Raw genomic sequence first — 16,154 nt, forward strand, 5'->3', positions numbered from 1 at the left:
AAGAAATCTTTCTTGTTTTATAGAAATCCCTAAACCTTGGATATCATCCCACATCTGATAACCGGGGCAATTAGACATAATTCAAAGGATGGCATGATTATTATCTACGTTTTAAGAAGAAAATTGATTTGGTGTGCACAGATACACAGAGGTCTACAGGGATTATCAAAAGGTAAGCATTCTCAGAAACTACATTTGATCTGAAAACATACTTATATCCTTTTGTACATGAAGCCGGTACATGTTGTCAGCAAAAGCATAACCCCGCTGCATGACTGTATTGTCTCCCTTTGCAAGACATTTGCCTCCTCCCATCTGCAGCTATTGTAAGCTTATCTCAATACATTCTTTTTCAAGGTGAACCGAATCGGTTATGGGGGATCATTCCTAAATGGATTGCCATTGCTGCGGTCATAGGGAATATCTTGAAATGAATGCTCTGCTATCTGATATCTTCCTCAATTAAAAAGGAACAGATAATGTCTTCCCTCTTCTGTCTTCTAGATATACTTTTATAATTGAATAGCCACTGGTGGTCCAACTAAAAACAAAGTATGTGAAGGTATAGACAGTAAAGATGTTGTATTTGCAAATGACATACTGTTGCATGTGTCTAAGCAAACATGATCATACCCTCAAACTGTAGTCATCAATGGAGGTAAAATAAAGGATACTGAAAAACAGTAGAACTAGAAGATCAAATCAAACAAATTGATTTCTTCTTTTTAAAATTTGAAAATTACGAAAGAAATGCTTTGTCTGTCTAAATATGTCTCTGCTTTTAAATTAATCATATTCATGGCACATGTTTGTAATGACGTAAGAGTGGCTCTGCTGGTCTCAGAGGCTGAACAGGAAAATATAAAACTTAAGCAGCAATGGAATGTACATCTGTTAATGTTCTATCTAGATTGTAGGGTTGTGGGCCTCCAAATCACCAGCCAAAACCCCCATTAGACCAATGATGTCCTCAAATCTATCTTATTTTACCTATCTTGAGCATTAACAATTAGTTGATTTGATATGATTTATTAAAACACATTAAGTGCACATTTACAAAAAAAAGCCATTTAAGTACACAACAGCCGCCAGCTTCAAAGCTGCACAGAAAGGATGGCATACACTTTAAAAGCAATTTCAATTAAGAAAGAAAACATTCTTAATAAGACAAACGTTTTACGATCCTAAAAACGTTTTCATACATTATTTATCATCTCAGTTTGTCATGTTGAGGTCAATTAATTAATCCATCCTACTGCTAAAATAAATCAAGTCACAGTCATTGCTAGGAAAAAATGCATTGATAATTCTATATACAATAGTTGAAATATGTGGACATATGTTTGTGTCTTTGTAAATGATGACTGGTTGGAGAAAAGTATTTCAACAAGTAGTTACTGCGGCACACTGAAAATACCAACATTGGACGTATTGCCCAGTTATGACATTTTAGTGGAGTTTGGAACATTTTCAAAATATTCCAAATTGCTCCTCTTTTGCCTAAGGAAACATTTGTGATTTCATGGTACTGTGTGCAGAAGACAATCATTCAGTATGCTTTCTTCCATTGTGTTGACCCTAAGTTTGCTTACTATCAGGAACATTATGCGTATATCTATGTAATTAATAACCTGTAACATTGAGGCATAATATTATCATAGAGGGTATTATCTATATTTTGAAGAGGTTTAGAGTATCTAAATACATCCAATGAAGCTTGAATGCTGAATTAAATCCCTAAATAATGTAATGCAAACATAGCTATGATACAACATACCTTGGCAGTGTCACAGTATGTACCATACTACATTAGATAAATACACATACACACAAATACATATTTAAAAGAATATTGTGAGGTGTTTTTTTTTCAGAAGATCTTCAGAATATATCCAACATGTAGCATCTTCCTTTTTAATTTTTTTTTACAAATTTTAATATTGTTTACTTACATTGCAAGGAACAACTTATTTTAACAATTGCTCCGTGTACTATTAATTAACATCAGTATTTTCTTCCAAGTTCTTCCAAGATGTTTTAATTTGCTTACAGGAATTTCTACGGTAATTGGTTTATTGATTGCTATTTTGGGAGCATGCTGCAGGATCTGAACTTTTGTCTCTTTTGGGTTAGTAAATCTGATCTAATCTTTCAATTGACAAAATGTTCTGAATAGATACATATTTAATGTATACTTAGTGCAGTTTGACTACCTATTGTTTATTCCTTGAATTAGTGTATGCTTAATATTGCTTCCTTTGCACTAGTTTGTCAAAACCGAACAACTGGGATTGTGTATTGTTTTAGCACAACCACTGTGTCTAGAGATAACAAGGGTGTGGGGGCTGGCCAAACCCTCAGTTTGTTTGTACTACACTCAAATAAATAACCAAGATGCTGTGAATGTGTTTCATGACATGTACATTTCATGCTATTGTGGCTCGGTCCATGGTCAGGAATTCAAAATGGAGCAATGACTGCAGAATGAACCTGGTACCAAACAGCAGTATTGGTGACAAGTCAATATTGGCAAGAGATCTTCCAGTCACACAATTGTTTAACTCAAAAATTGACAAACACCTTTTTGATTAATAAACACCTCTAGAAATCACACATATGTTGTGAAACACATGTTGGCTGAGAAGGAGAAATAAAGAGAACATAAATGTACGAATGCTTGAATACAAATTGGAGTGTAAATTGAGAATTATGGTAGGTCTGCCTAAAATGACTCTGTTATGAAGATGAGTCTCCACACCTCCTTTGGGAAAGGGGTAATGTCCCTAAAGTAATTTCATCTGTATCCTGATGTCTCCTTCTGACCCCTTCAATAGTGAAAATGTGCATAGTAGAGGATGTAGATTACTTTTACTAAGGGACTCAGACACATAGACAGTTTGAGGTTTTCGCTTGTCATAATGAAAAAGAACATTTTCAGTATTTGTTTTCTTTTTGTGATAGTCCCATTATTATGGAGAACCTTCTAGTCTATTTTTTTACAGTACCTGGACCTTCAATGCTCCATCTAGACCATCAAGATACTATATTTGGTGGATTGGTGGTAGTATATATACAGGGTATAAAAACACAAAAACCACCAGGATTACTAATTTCCATTTTAAAAGTAATTGTTAAAATGTTAGTATTAGTGTTACCTTACGTAAAATACACCCAGGGCGGCCTTACTGAGCACACAAGAAAGTGTTTGATCAAGAAATGAGGGAGCAGCTGACTATTACCACTCAAACTTTTTCTAATCTTAGGTGATTTCAAATGTTGCAGATTATCATGAGGAATATTTGGTTATGAATTTGAATTAATCAGTTCTCACATTTTGTTTTCAACATATTCCAACAGTTTCTCGAACTGTGGTGGTGGGCATGCGCTCCACTGATTGATAACTAAGGACACCCCTATACAAGATGTATCTTTCTATATCTCCTGTTGACTGGACAGCCACCTGGCTTTTAATTTACCCATAATTCCAATATAAATATATTTTTAGAGCCTGTCCCTTATAGTAAAACTCCTTTCTCTAGGTAATTAAAGCCGGTCGGCGTCCTTCCTTTCACGTAAGATGCATGTTAACACCATCTGCTTGCTCTTGACAATGACAAAATGTAAAATTATATAATAATAAGGTTAATGACATCACTTGTAAAGTAGCCTTTCAGTAATAAGCAAACAAAGTGAGATACATATGTACCATGCATTGCATACCTCTGATATCATAACTATCCATACACCTTTATGTAAATACTAATGAAGAGTGATAGTAAATAAATCATCAGAGAATGCAATTAAACTTGCTAAAGTCAGACTGGATTGTAATCAGGCACTGTCATGTCAAGCAAAGCTACACTTTGTAGCAGTTATTTATACATTCTTAAATTCTGAAAAAAACACTCATTTATAAGTTTGCATAGCATAGAAAATAATCCTATGTTTACACACTTACAGTGAAATTTGCTAAATTGACTTCAGACCAAAATCATTTTTGACAAGAAGAATAATGCCATTCATGTAATTGGTAACTTGCCAGTGATATGTAACCCCTATATCATGTAATGCCAACTCAAATCGCTTAAAGACCTTTATGTGGCCCAGTAGTCCAACTGCGGAAAGTCACCATTGAAGATCCACAGCACTTACAATGAAGTCAAAGCATACCCATTTCGTGGTAAACACGGTTGCACCTGTTGGTGAAGGGCAGTATAAACATCTCCCACTGGTCATGGAAAACTTAGATAACAACTCAAGGCATGGGTCTAGAATTCATTGATTACACCTCTACTAAAAGAGACCTTTCTTTATCCTGATATGCCAAGTAGTTATAACCCAGTTGTTAATGCCTCTTTTTTCACATAAATCCTGAAAAATATTGTCACTAGCCAACTGCAGGAATGTGTTGAACTAAATGAAGTTTTGCACTGAGACAGCCCTGGTGGGGTAATTACTTAAGTGCAATGAGTTCAATGAGAACACACTTCTGAACTCTCTCGGCCTGTCAGATGTGTTCAACAGTTTGGACTATTCTTCATAGACTGAGCTCAGTGGGTCAAACGTCTGATATTGTCCTATGCTGAATCAGATCCTATTTGCCAGATCAGTTTATTAGACTGGATTTAAATTGGTTGAAAACATTGTCAGCTAGAGATCACAGGACACAAATACATATACAATGAACAATTGCTATGCATACATACATATCATTCCTGGACAGATTGTTTTTATCCAGATGAAGTTCTCTGTGGACCAACATAAAGGTTCTTCCCATTGACACAGTCCAGTCATTTACATATATTCACACACTGCACACAGTAATGAAGATGGAACAAGGACATTACAAGGACAGCTTTGGGTTACCGAAAATGAATGCAAGCTCTTTAGCTGTGTGGGGGCTGGTAGTGATGTCACTTGCCATGATGGTGGGGATTAGAGGTGATTAGACGTGAGAGTTGATAAGAGTACAGTGTACCTTTTCCTTTTTCATTTTTCATTGTTCATTTTTCATTTTTCTGGTGGGGGTGGTCAGCCAACGAATGCAAAAGCAATAAAATATAGGAGAGAAAGAGAGATATATAGAGGTAGAGATACAGAAAGAGAAAGCGAGAAAGAGAAATAGAGAGGGAGAGGGAGAGAGAGAGGGAGAGAGAAAGAGAGAGATTCTCCCAGCTCCTCCCTACTCCAAAGTCCACAGCACCTATGCTACCCCTAAGGTATCACCTACCCTTTTCCCTGCCCCCTCCTACTTGCCTACTGAACCAGTCACGTTGATTTGTTGTCTATTTGTTGTCGAGCTCAGTGCCTGTTTTAGAAATGGAAAATGTACTGAGCCCCTTTTATATGTCTATGGTGAGTCCATCTACAGTAAAAATAAAAAATAAACATATTTACAGCCCGCATGGAACTCCAGGGTACCAATACCTATCACACACGTGTTGCTACTTATCTGGCCGGTAATGGCCCTCAACCCTTGCCTACGCTCAGGCTATTACTAGCCAGGTATGTCCCCCAATGTGGGGGTGATTGCTATATTAGTGTGCTTGTTTGGATGAAATCTAAATGATGCTGACCATATAGCCTATCGGTTTAGGTGCAAATGTTCATATTGATCATATTCATCATACACTGGAACATATGAATTACAAATAGACAATTGTTTCAACCTCCTTTTAGTTGATTAACCATTCAAAGAAATCATATTTTGGTCATCTTTCCTGTTTAGTCAACAATACGTGACGTCTAGGCTAACAGCCGATGTGCTCAACTTGTGATCATGTTAGGAGAACTGTTAGTCCACATAACCAGCAGTGAGTGTCCAGTAATTATAGGACTAGGAAATATTAAGACAGTGTTTCATGTATTGCCCACAAAAGAGACTGAACAGAGAATGAACAGAAAATTCCACCCACAGAAGCCAACCAACAGAACTGGAGGTGCATGAGACCATGCTAGAAAGAAAGTGAAAGTGGGTGCTGGAGGAAGGTGACTCAAGCCAGGAGACCTCTGGAGGGGTGGGAGGCAAGCAGGGTGGCATGAAGTGGAAAGTGGGTAAACTTTCCATGGAGGTTTCGGATGGGTGAGGCCGGAGAGACCAGGCAAGGGAGAGGACAAGGCATGGTGAGGGATGCAGGGTGGGGCTGGAGCACTTGGGATGGTTTTTCAGAGATGAAACCCACAGGTGAAAGGTTTTTGTTCTTTTTTGTTGCCCGCTTAAGTCCAATATGCTTTTTTCAGATCAACCTCAAACTAGTGACTTTTAATCGATAAGAGATACACATTAGCATTTGGCGGTTCCTCCTTCAACCAGCTTCTACAAATATGTACATTTGCCAGCAGAATCAGATAAAATAATAACTTATTGGAGCCTTTTACTGTGTCACACCATTTTGCTGGTATCTGAAAGCCAAACAAAATGTCACTGGCATGTATCTTTTGATTCAACATTTGGTCTGCACATGCATTTACTACTTCCCAGAAACCGTGAATTCTAGGTCAGGTGAGGAAAGAATGACTATCTTCAGCATCTTACAAAAGAAACTTCTAGCATTTTGAAACATCAGTTCTGCAGAAATTAAAGAGCTTTATTTGTCCCCAGAAATTTTATTTAAAAAAATGTTATTGGCATTTATGATGTACATTAACAGTTTGCTTCTCAATTTTCCATCACTATCATATAGTACTTGAAATAGATGGACATCAGCAATTAACCTTGTAACAACAACAAACCGTCTTCACTTCCAAATTTGCTTGTAGGGGCACCCGCCTTTTTCCCCAGGGAAGCCCTGGTGCTTAGAGTGTCGCTGGGGGCTTTCTAATGCATGTCAAATGTAAAAAAGCAATGTTTTTTAATGAAGCAGTTTTAACAACAGTGCAATATATCAATTGATAATTGCCAAAGGTCTGAGAGCTCTGTCATTGGCAAGTATTTATTGAACACATGACTCTCAAGGTGGGTCGAGCTTCCCTTCTTCCATTTTGACAACCAGTTTGCACCAAGTCCATGACCCCCATGCAAACCGGTCACAAAGGACGATTTTAATCAGAGATGTAGATACAATTAACCCGGGGTCTCCCAGTTTTAAAGTGATAGGCTAGATTGTCAGCTGAATATATTTGGGGAAACTGGACCCAATTAAACTTCACAAGACTCACCAGGATTTCAATACTTGATTGTCTAAAATGTCTGACATTTTATTTATTTCTGCAGCTCCTGAAGGTAGACTAACATTTATTTTCAAAAACTATCGGGTGTCTGGAGAGTTCTATAACACTTGCTCATAGGTAAAATATGGGAGGTTGGTTCTATTCTTTATCACTGGCCAGGTTTAACATAATACTTAAGCCTGATTCGCTAGAAATATTTAAAAGAAGCAAATTTAATAAAATAATGATCTGTCAAACCAAGATATATACGTGCCTTTCAATTCTTTCTTTTCTCCTGTAGATGCCCCACCATGAGGAAGGGTCTATTGTTCTTTAAAGCTATTGACCACTGGTGTTAACAAAAGTAAGGACTATTTCTTTTGGCTAAGGATCCCCAAAGCCTTTTGTCTAAGCTAATGAAGGGCTCTTTGATGCCAATACAAAGTCAAATGTATAACTCGAGGCCTGAAGATATACTACGCATACAATTACATAGATCTAACAAGCAGCATCAGTGTTCCTTACGCTTTTATGCATTATGAGATGATGTAATTGTTTGACAGTTATTTGCAATTGTGAATTCATGGGACAATGAAGCTTGTTATAATTCATTTTCAGGGTAGTTATCTAAACCTCAAGCATATACCTTGTTGCATTTAGAAATGTCTAATTCTGGTTGCCCTTAATCTCTGTATTTTCACCCAAGCACTGTCCCCAGCAACAATTCCATTTAACGCCCCCCACAACCTGGTAAGAATGTCAGTTAAACTCACCCCATTACAAAAAGCTCACTGGCTGCCCGTCAAATCTGTTTTCTTGTCTGTTGCACGTTCTTTAGTCATCCTCTGTATAAATACATAAATACATTGCTGATTTCCATTTTCCTTTTCCACTGCAGTACAGATGTTATACCCAGCTAAAATGAATAGTAAACACATTCCCACACAAAATGCCGCTGTCTGGAAGCAAGGTCCAACCTTATATTAAGCTGTGATAAATGTTTAATAAAGATGTACAGCCTTTTTTCCATGGGCTACACTGGGCAGTTATGACCGAAAGGCCATATCAATGCCAGGTCGTGTTTATTTTCACCCAGTGTAGTCCAAGTGGGGCTGGACTATAACGTGAATTGTTCCTGGGAAAGTTTGTGGGTGCTGGGCTGGCGAGGAGGCAGTAATGCAGTGTCTGCAGTGTAGCACATGAGGGAAAGACAGGGCTATTGAGTGCATCTCCAGCATGAGAGGCAAGCTGGTGGTGCATATTAGGAAGTGGCGTCAGGCATGGGAACTGCACATGGAGTGAGCATTATGCCCTAGAATCTGGCGTGATAACAAAAAAGAGAAAGGTGTACAGAGTGGGAGCAGCAGACAAGTGCAAAGGGATGTCCGGGGATGATTGTGGATTGGCTTTATTTCTGAGCACTATAAGGAAATAGAGCTTGGAGTTTAGCCAATGAGACACTGTCATGTCACTCCCTGGGGCACCTATAATGATGAATGATTATGGTTAAAATAGATAATGATGGTTAATATCTATAGTAAACTCTGGTAAAATATGCAAAACGAGAATCACCTGAAAGTTGCAACCAGAGATGAACTAATTGATGAGAGCTATCCTGGAACAGTGAGAAGAAGAGATGCTTAAAGGCTGTTTAGAAGTTGACGGGCTAGGGCGTTACTGGCAAGGCACACACAGCCACACACGCACACACACAGACTTGCACACTGGGGAAGAAAACCCAAATTCATGCTTACTCTTCACTTTGGTCCAATCCGGATGTTAAGCAAGTTAATGCTCAGGTGAAGATTCATATTTTTTCATTCTATTTCTTTTTGTTTAAGGTTTGGCTCCTTCACAGTCCAATTCTCAATACTTTGCGTTTACTGGCATTCCTCAAGCCATCCACACTCAGCCAAAGAAGGTATCCATTCCCATTGTTGGTGCTAGGAAGTTTGATTCTATTTCTCCAATCCTGCAATAACTACCTTAGCTTCCATGGGGAGCGAGGACTGTGCTCAATGCTGCAGATGCAAATCATAAAGTTGTTCACACACACACATATCCCAGCTATTTGGGGTGCACAATGGCGACATCCGGGAGGAGCCCGGAAAACCTAGAAATAAAACCGCAGCTTTAAAAACGTTGTATTTATTTTTGGGGTCGCTTTTGAAGCGACCGCAAACATAAATACAACGTTATTGTGTTGGAAAACGCTGCGTTTTTTCTTTCCAAGTTTCTCAGGCTCCCCCGGCTCGGAGGAGCCTGAGAAACTCGGAAAGAAAAACCGCAGAGGGAGACCCAAAGTGAAAGCCACAGCAGGCAGAAACAAAACGCGGTTGTGTTTGCATGCCGCGTAGTGTTTCTGCCTACAGCTGATTTCCCATTTGGGGCTCTTGGGCTGCCCGTGGGGAGCCCGAGAGCCCCAAATGGTAAATGGTAAATGCTGCGTTGTTTCTGCCTGAATCTGCTTTCCCATTTGGGGCTCTCGGGCACCCCACGGGGAGCCCGAGAGCCCCAAATGGGAAAGCAGATTCAGGCAGAAACACAACGCGGTTGTGTTGGAAAACGCTGCGGTTTTTCTTTCCGAGTTTCTCAGGCTCCTCCGAGCCGGAGGAGCCTGAGAAACTTGGAATGAAAAACAGCAGCGTTTTCCAACACAATAATGTTGTATTTATGTTTGTGGTCGCTTCAAAAGCGACCGCAAACATAAATACAACGTTTTTAAAGCTGCGGTTTTATTTCTAAGTTTTCCGGGCTACTCCAGCCTGGAAAACTTAGAAAAAAAAACGCAGCTAGTGCTTATTTTTAAAAAAAAATAAATAGCACTTACCGAGATTCAGCTACAGCTTTCCTGCTCTGGTCTCCGGTCCCCGTCCTCCGCGTACAGCACTAATGAAGGGAAAGCCACCCAGCGGTAGCTTTTGTTTACTACAGCTGGCTGGCTTTTCCTTCATTAGTGCCGCAAAAGCAAAAGCCAGCACAGGAGGGCATCCATTTCACAAAATGGATGCGCCCATGTGCTTGCTTTTGCGAATTTTGAGCTTGAATAGCTCAAAATTTTACATAGGAAGTTTTAAAAAAGAGAATGCTAGTATTTATTTTTATGTTGCCTATCTATTTTTTAAATAAAATGTTTTACCGGACCATGCCTTTAAGGGAGACTCACTAAGTGACTAGTGTAACTGTGATAACACCATGTCGATGTCACTTGTTCTCTTTGTGACATATTCATGAGTGGTAAAACATGTCTGAAAATGTCAAGTTGAAAATTAGATTTCTTTGTGATTTCTTGTATCTGTGCTCAGACATTGAGGCTGTCAAAGCTACCTCCTAAGTTCTTTTATTACGAGGAGGTGGTCAGTGGGGCCCTTATGTAGGGTAGCTATAGAAAGGGCAGAGACAGAGAAATACAGATGCCAAGTAAATAATCTCACTTTTGGTGAAATTGTGACAGAGGAAACTATCAACCATGCAGTCCTGAGTTTGAAGCAGGCAGGGCAGGATTTCAAAGCAGATCAGATGGTAATCCTCAACCTCTGAGTGCCATCTGTGTATCTTCTACATAGGATTAAAAGGAGGTAGTGTGTGTCATGATGAGGTTGTCTAATGGTCTACGATAAGAGTGGAAGAGCCAGAGATAGAGACATCACAATTGATGATTGAAGGTCTATAGTGGAACAGGCCTGACCTACTGCTTATAAGCAACGGAGTAGCAAAGTGTGATCGATAGTGTCGAAGGCCACCAAGAGGTGCAGGATGATGAGGGTATAGGGGGAGTTGACAGGGACTAAATCCTGAAGTGTGGCCATGTAAGTAACAGAGGGACCTTCAATACTTAATGAGCTGTTGTGTTAATACCTTTTCACAATGTTTCCATTAAAAGAGTGGTTGACAATAACATAGTAATTAGAAATAATGTTAGAGTCACTGATTCAATACAACTGTTAACCAAGGAAGTCAAAGCAGGAGTCAGAGTGTTAATGTTATCCTGGATAATTTGTGCAAGGCAGGGGTCAATCTGCTCTAATTTATTTTGCCATCAAATGGAAATAATTTTGGGAGATGGACTGCACATCGCACATGATCTTAGTTCTTTATAAATCTGCCATAATTCAACAGAGACGTTAGACTCCTGACCAAAGGAGTGATTTGTTTTCCACAACATGAAAGTTTAAGTGGATTTTAAATGTCTCAAGTTAGCTTTCCTAGCATCAAGGTGTTTGGTTTCGTGCCTGTTGTTCTCAAGGGATATGTTGGATCTATACAACACCTGTTTGATGTCTGTGGGACAGATGAGTACTATCGCTATCACTTTTTAAAAAAAGTGCTAATACTTTTCAAGAACTTAACAAACCATGGGCCTCATTAGGCGGTAAGGGATTACTGGCACCGGTAAGGGCACCGGTGCCAGTAAACTACGAGGTCCCTTAGCAGGTCCCAGGTGTTATGGAAGGGACCCGCTAAGGGACTTCAGAGCTAATAACGGTACTGCAAATTGCGGTACCATTATTAGCTCCTTACCCATTCCCATTGAGCCCTATAGAGGCTCAAATGGGAATGGGGAATGGTTCCCGGAATGGGGACTTACCGGTCCCGTCAAGGTCGGAATGACCTGGTAAGTCCCCATTCCGGGAACACAGACCCGGAATGCGCTAAGGGGGTAGCCATGGCGCTAATAGCGCCATGGCTACCACCTACTGTGTAATGAGGCCCCATGTCTCTTGAACATATACAATCCGGTTGCCAACAGTCACAGTGAGAAACAAATCATGTTCTGCCTTACAATACCAATCACCATACAAAAATGTGCGTGTCCCCCACCCTCCTCCTTTTGTCCCCTCTCCCATCTCCTTATTTCGGGCATGCCTGCCTCTTTCATCCTCTTCCCCTATCAAATGTCCACCTTCCCAGCTTATCCATTATACTTCGAATTTCCCCCTTCATGTGGCATACCTTCTTTTTCCTCTCATTCTGTATAGCTTCTGTTCACTGAGGTTTTAAGTCTGGGGATGAAGTATGGTCATTCAGCACTTGACCCTAATCCAACTCCACCCCCTCTTCTGTCTCTGGGTCCCTGTTTTGTCATAAGATCTCTACTTCTGCTAGTCCCCACGGATGTATATCCTTAATCCAGTTATGTATGATCTGTCAATTTGGACTTTTCTATGATCTTGCTACCTGTCTCTTGGCCAATATCATCATAATCTGTGCTATCCCTTTTAGGGTTTTATCTTTCTTTTTCCCCCGGGACTATCCCCCATAAGCATACAGATGGTGAACGCTCATAGTTGCTCCGTAATAACACACTAATTCGAGAGACCACCCTCTCCAGTATGTTGTTATAATCCGACACGCCCACATCATGTGTCAAAAGCCAGCGGGTCCCTCTCAGCGGCGAAAATGATATGATATAATGGTATTCATGGCATGCAGCCTCCCTGGGGTCATATGAAACCTGTGTAATAAATTGAATTGGATTTATTGAACCTCACATGTCACAAGACCTTTTTCACGTGCTCCCATATCTTAGTCCACTCCGCCTCCACAACTGGGAAGCTCACATCCCTTTCCCAATTGTCCCTTATGACTAAATCCTCCTGTACTCTTTTTGCCTGCAGCACACCATATATTTGTGAAACTCGCCCTTTGCCCTCTCCCAATGTCTGTCAAAGCTGAATACACAAAGGGCTCTGACTCCCATTTCACTCCCCAGTTAGGAAGGGATTCCTGTCCTCGTTCTGACGGCCCACCAAGTAGAATACAATTGTTTTTTCTCTATAATGTGAAAACCAGATCATATTTTAAAATTACCCAAAACCTATAGAACAATCGGAATATTCTCCATAGGGTTACTCACAGTAAAAGATAATCCGCATATAAGGATATTGCAGCAATATATTCAGGGACACCTGGAGCAATTTTGTTATGTCAACTGTGCCTTCCAAATGCTCAACTCCATTTATTTAGAGAATATGAATTGAATTGAATTATAAGTTTGACTAACTACCCATCATATTGTATGCCAATTTAGCAATATTTCTTCCCACTCTGATGTTATTCTCTCACTCTATCCATATATCCCTGTACTGTCCTTCTCTCTCTGGCTCACTCTATCTCTCTGTCTCTCCATGGGTGTGAGTTGCATTGTTAACTATTCTTTGGCTATAGCCACTCCATCCACTCCTAACAGCAGTGCAACTTAGAAAATAGCACACAGGCCTTAGAGGAGGGATGGGTCTGTGTTTTTAAGCATTAAAGTTAGAATGAGGGCATCCGTGACATAGGAATTACCTGAGGTAGGGACCTGCTTGTTATTTGGGGACATACATTGGGCCTCATTACGAGTCCGACGGTAACCCTGTCGGTGCTTCCAGCCGGTTGCCGGTGGACTTGCAACATTTTACTGGCACCTGGCTTCCTGGTGCCACCGGGACAATACAAATCCCGGCAGATCGGGAAGCTGGGTGCTGGAAAATGTTAGTCCCATTCTCGTCGAGTCTCATAGGACTCCATGGGAATGGGTTCACGGAAGCATAAGTAATGTTACCAACAATGCTGATGCTTCCGTGACGAGTCTGCCTACCGGGGCTGCTGTGACAGGCAGGCAAACTCGTAGTGTGGAGGTCTGGAATCAAGGGTGCCAGTAAGCTTACCATCACCTTTGTTTCCAGACTGCCACACTTATAATGATGTTATTGGGAGTGATTTGGAGGAATGGCACCATTACATTAAGGGCACCTTGTCTATATGGGTGGATTGGATGCAGGATGTGTAGGCTCTGTCAGGGGGTGTTCTGATATACCTTGTAAGGAATCGGATGTACAAAAGACATGGCCTAACACTACAAATGTTATTTTCTATTTTTTATTAATAATTAGTGTTTGTGCATCCTTATGAAATGCATGGTCTCAACAACACTACAAATTAATCAGTGAACAGCATGCAAAATGAAACATTGCCATGCTGCTCACAGACAAAACCGGCAATTAATTTTACAGTGGGGAAAAAGAGAGGACATTTTATGAAATTATATTTTTACCAAAAATAGATATAAAACAAAGAATTATTGAATTGAACGAAGATTGCAAATTAGATCTTTTTTAGATTTTAAAATGTTTGTTTCTAATGATCATTTCCGATATATAGCATAATAAAAGCATCATACTTATCTTGCTGAGTAAAGCACAGTATCGAAACCTAGAATAGCATTTAATGCATTTGTATGTATTGTATTTCATTTAGTGTGTTTTGGTTTATCATAAATGTTTCATGGTCATTATCCAAATTGTAATGCACAAGTATGGAGAAGCAAAAGATCAAATAAATGAATAACAATGTATAACAATTAATATACAAAGAGGTTAAAACGAGTCTACCATAAGCTCTACAATGAGTTCTCAAAACTATAATTAAGAATATATGCCTGCCCAGCACCAGACTAAATATTTTTTTCTGTATCTGTCATAGTATCAATATGCACAAAACGCAAAAATCAAGTTGGTTTTCTGAGTTAATTTAAGAAGTAGAAATTATGCATACATGTATTATCATTTAAATACAATTTGTGTTGTTAAATAGTCACCATATATGCAAATGTATTAAAATAGCTTGTTGTGCATAAAACCTATTAGGACATGTTTTAAACAAGACTGAGTAGTATACATGCTGGTAAAATAGCTAATATATTCTACCATATCATGAAGAACTCTAAATCAATATAGTAATGTCCCCAATCATATTGTACTGCTTTCCAGTCAGTCAGTCAAACAACTTTATTCGGCCTGAAAGGCCATCAAAGTGCATCCTAAAAAACAGTTCTAATACATGAAAGCATAGAGAAACACAAAAAAAAAGAAGAACGACAACACACCCAAATAGAGAACCAGACCATCCATGAGTGCCCCCGCACAGATCGCTAGGCCAATAATCAGAAACCCTCAACCACCTTCCCTCTGGTATCTCCCATAGCGCCTCGGGCCCAAGGCGGTTAGATTTGCCCCTGAAAGGGGACTAAACCCAGAGGGGGCTCTTACAGGGCACACAAGGGCAGGTATAGGGGGTGCGCTGACAGTGATGCCACTTTTCCCTATCAGCCAGTGGCCATTACATTTTTCCAATACGGCCCTTGCCAGATGGGCGCTCCCAAAAGCCAGTTTGACAATGTCCGTTTTGGCTGAAGGATTGGACAGTCTGGTACACTCCAACAGAGAGCCCATGGACACGAACCCACACTCCCCCACAGCCCGCAACCAATGTAAACATTTATTCCGCAGGGCGTCCCTTGGTTCCCTTATGCCAAAAGTGGGTTTTGGAACACCATGAAGGAGGACCATGGAGCTACTACAGCCTTCATTAGTGTGGCGCCCCAACCTCGGCCTGCCCGGACTGGGGATTGAGGCACTGGCCCTCCTCCCCACGCGGTGCTGCAACAATGGGGGCTTAGTCCTTGAGTCTAGATCAGTGGTTTCCCTCCTTCGGGGTGACAGTGGGGGAAAACCTAGCTTTGGTCGGCTCCTCAGGGACTGGAGAGACCTAGCCCCGGAGGTAGCCAGGGACAGACAGGGGGTCGAGGGATATATCCCTTTATCAAAGTCAAGATTAGGACCCCTTGGGCCGGACCCTACTGCGCCCTCACCTTCCCTACCCGTACCCTCCTCCCCCCTAGTCCCCTGCGTCCCCTTGATCAATACTAACAAAAGATTTTTGATCTCGACCATCTCTGATAACAGGAGGTTCCAGGGACAGCTAGGGAGGGTTGCAAAATCAGAGGAAGTTTGGGCTGGTAGAAAATGTTCTCCTTTTGGGGTGGATTTAGAGGCCAAGGGAGGGCTAAGACGGGGCAAAGAGCCAACCCCTGGGGAAGCATCAGAGGTTGGCTTAGTACCAGATCTGGACGGAGGGCAGGACTTCTCTCCCCCGCTCATGTCAACTGGACCCAAAGCCACAGGAACCACAAACATGGGCACAAGGGAGGCGGCGGAATGGGCTTCAGCTTCAGTATGAGG

General features: G+C 40.6%; 1 protein-coding gene across 2 annotated transcripts in view; it reads left to right on the forward strand.

The window, feature by feature from the left end:
* LOC138472969 (heparan sulfate glucosamine 3-O-sulfotransferase 1-like) overlaps positions 1–16,154 on the forward strand; it is a 1,058,871-nt gene that overhangs the window by 549,237 nt on the left and 493,480 nt on the right. For both annotated transcript variants that reach the window (XM_069611399.1, XM_069611398.1), the window contains exon 2: positions 24–172. The gene's annotated coding sequence lies outside the window, so the exon portion shown is untranslated. The remainder of the gene's footprint in view (positions 1–23; positions 173–16,154) is intronic.

The sequence above is a fragment of the Ambystoma mexicanum genome, chromosome 8 (assembly GCF_040938575.1).
Source record: "Ambystoma mexicanum isolate Mex_15411 chromosome 8, UKY_AmexF1_1, whole genome shotgun sequence".
Lineage (NCBI taxonomy): Eukaryota > Metazoa > Chordata > Amphibia > Caudata > Ambystomatidae > Ambystoma > Ambystoma mexicanum.